The sequence below is a fragment of the Sorex fumeus genome, unplaced genomic scaffold, assembly GCF_029834395.1.
Source record: "Sorex fumeus unplaced genomic scaffold, SorFum_2.1 ptg000007l, whole genome shotgun sequence".
In the NCBI taxonomy this organism is placed as follows: domain Eukaryota; kingdom Metazoa; phylum Chordata; class Mammalia; order Eulipotyphla; family Soricidae; genus Sorex; species Sorex fumeus.
The window spans coordinates 36,675,626-36,679,098 of NW_026606064.1; the positions used below are offsets into that span (position 1 = coordinate 36,675,626).

The following is a 3,473-nucleotide window of genomic DNA, read 5'->3' on the forward strand; positions in this document are numbered from 1 at the left end:
TTGCATCTTAATTTGTCTGAGCCCTTTCTTTAAAAGAACAATTATATATATATATACATATATATGTGTGTATATATATACATATATATTTGTGTGTATATATATCAGAAGTTCTGAAAAAATCTATGTCACCTTACAATAAGTTGATAAAATTTGGGGAAACTTGAACAAATCCCATAATGTAGTTTTGAAAATAACACGAAAATGGCTTATTTCATTAAAAACAGTATAAACTGAATGATCAGACTTGTTATCTTAAAAACCCAAATTTGAGATAACAAAAATCACAGTATATTTAACACTATACTGTTAAAAGCTAGTGGGAGTCTTAAAAGTTCATTTTTACAGCTTTTGTAAGCACACAGAATCACTAAAAAAATGACCTTTACTAGGAGAATCAGCAAAACAGATGTAAGAATGTTCCAACCATGGTTTAAATTATGCATTATGATCCAAGCGAACATCAATTTCTCTGCCACTGATTTTGTTGCCATTCATTATTCTGCATGCTTTTTAATCTGATTCTGGGGAGTCAAATCTGACCGTTCCAAAGCCTTTTGACTTCCTATTCTCCATTTTTATTTCAGCAAACATTACATGACCACATTGACTGAATTTCTCTTCTAGTTTCTGCCAAGTCAGGTCAAAGGAAGATTTCAGACAAATATCTGGTTGCCTTTGGAGCCTATTTTGTCTCTCATTCCACCTCCCATTGGACCTGATAAAAACCCTCGATCCATATCGATGCTCCTTTCCAGTATAGCTCCTATACCAGGTCCCATTCTATCGAAGCTGGAGCTCATCTGATCCAGTCCCATCCCCATTGCTCCAGTAACACTGTTCATACCACCCATTCCACCACTTATTCCAGATCCTACTGGACCCATGTTAGAAGTTCCTATTCTTCCTGCAAACCCTCCAATCATTGCTCTGCCAAGTCTACCAAAGAAATCTCCAAATCCTCTATTTATTCCAAGATCACCACGTCCAAAATCTCTCTCCATGCTACTAGTCATTGCACTACAGTATAGTGCTCTCATTCGGCCAACTCCTCCAAATCCTCCCATGCTATTCCTTGCTTCCAGGTCACCAAACCCAATTCCTCCTCCAATTCTATTCATGCCTCCAAAACCATTCCCATACCACTTGGACCTAAATTTCCCATTACACCACCTATGTTCAACTGACTGGCACTAATTGGCTGTCCACCAGGACCAAGTTCCATTCCAATGTTTCCAAGGCCATATGGTAACTGCGGTGTTTTACTATCACGTGAATGGTATTCTTCATGAGGTACAGACTTGTCATCCATTTTCACATGCATAGGTCTATCAAACAATTCTGCCCATTGAACATGGAAATTGCTTGCACTGCTTCAATCGCTTGTTCAAAGGTGACTGTGCCCATTCCTCTGATTTTGCCATCTTTGTCTTCTTTAATATCTGCCCATTTTACAGTTCCAGCTATGCTGAACACTTCCTTTAGCTTCTTCCAACCAACTTTGAAGTCAAGATTAGCAATAAAAATTGTGGAACTGAGTCTACCAGCCTGCAAATTACTGATAACCTCAGGAGGAATGTTTGGATTATTGAGAATGGAAGGTGGTAAATTCATCAATCCCGATCCCATATCGGGTACATGTCCTCCTGGAAATGATCCTCCTGTTTGTTGCAATGCCCTACGAGCATTTTATCCATCAGGATCCTCTTAAATATTCAATGGTCTTCCACTAATATCATATTTGTTCATAGTTTCTAGTGCTTTCTTGACAAATTCTTCATCTTTGAATTCAACCACACCACAGCCCCTTGATTTTCCTTCCGCAACCTTAAAGAGCTCCACGTATGTAACCTCACCAACTTTTTCTCTCACTTGATCTTTAATAGCTTGCCATTTCATGTCATATGGGATATTGCTAATGAAAACCCGGTTAAGATTTGGACCCTTCTTTTCTCCAGCGGCTGAATTCTTTTCTATTGAATAGGGATGAAATCTATTGGCCTTCTTATTTCCTGTAGTTTTCTCTTTGAACTCAGATGTCTCTTCTTTCAAGGATTCATCGTTCTCCACTTTAACGCCATTGGAGCTGCTGCTGCAGCTGCTTGTCCGGCTCCAGCGGGTGCGGGTATCGCTGCGGGGGCGCGTGGGGTTTGTCCTGGACCTTTGGGGTTTGTCAGTGTCGCCCATGGCACCGCCTCTGCCTCCAGCTTCCTCCACCAGCCCAGAGAGGCTACTAGCGCCACAATGGCGGTGACCGGAGAAGCGGTTCAATTTTTTCTTAAGAAGAAACACAGAGAGGTTTTATCTCAAATATAACTGAGATAAAACCTTCTTCACCTTGATTTTGCAGCTTTATCCAAACTGAAGTTCAAACGAACTTTGTGCTTAAGTTGCAAGTTATTCCAGTAAAAGACACGTTACGAATAACCATGCTTACTCTGTTAACAGTTCCATTTTGCGAGTTTTTTTCCATGTCATTTAATTTCCCTTTATTTTCAACGTTCCCTTATTCATTTGTTTTGTATTTCTTTTTATTTATTTTTTAGAGCATTGCAAAGCTGCTCATGTTCCGATTTCGTCATACAGTATTCTAAGTTCCATTCCCCCGAGTATGGATTTCCCAGACTCCCTCCGATCACTACACACACACACACACACACACACACACACGCACACACCCTGCCACCCTACCTGCCTCTGTGGCAGACACCTCTCTCTCTCTCTCTCTCTCTCTCTCTCTCTCTCTCTCTCTCTCTCTCTCTCTCTCTCTCTTTTCCCTTTTTGGCATTGTGGTTGCAATATTGCAACTTAAAGGTCATCAAGAATATGCCTGGCCTAGTTTTAACCCTGAGGTCTTGTCCAGCGTGATCATTCTCAGCTATCGTTGTCCTAGCAGTATCTTCTCTATCTTATCCACCCTCACCCCACACACACTTGTGATTAGTTCCAACCATCCTTCACTCATTTCTTATCTATTTAGTAATAACGCATGTGACCCTGACAAATGTTAGGCATTGGGACACACTAATTAACATGAGCAACTGTTTGCTGTTTTCAGAGAGTTGACATAACTGACCATGCAATTTAGGGTCATATTCCTTGAAGTACTAGCTCTTTTCTTTGAGTGGATCACTCTCAGTCACTGAGATGTCACAAGTCCGTGACTCTAAAGAACAGAAGGTCCAGAACAAAATAAGGTGGCCTCAGAGTCCTGCTGCTGCCCTTACATCCTGCCCAGAAAACTCCCCTCCAGACACGGTGAAATGGGACATGGCCTAGGAAACTAGTGGGAAAATCAGGACATGAGAAAATTTCATGTTAGTGAAAAATTGTGATTCAGTAGAGAAATTCCAGGCCTTAATCAGAAATACCAAACATGAGGCTGGAGTGATAGTACAGCAGGTAGGGCATTTGCCTTGCATGTGGCCAACATGGGTTGATCCCAGCAACCCATACGTTTTCATGAACACTGT

At 41.0% G+C, this 3,473-nt stretch overlaps 1 pseudogene; it reads right to left on the minus strand.

Moving 5' to 3' along the window:
• Positions 1 to 262: 262 nt before the first annotated feature.
• On the minus strand, positions 263 to 3,272 carry LOC130016118 (myelin expression factor 2-like; annotated as a pseudogene).
• Positions 3,273 to 3,473: the final 201 nt, after the last annotated feature.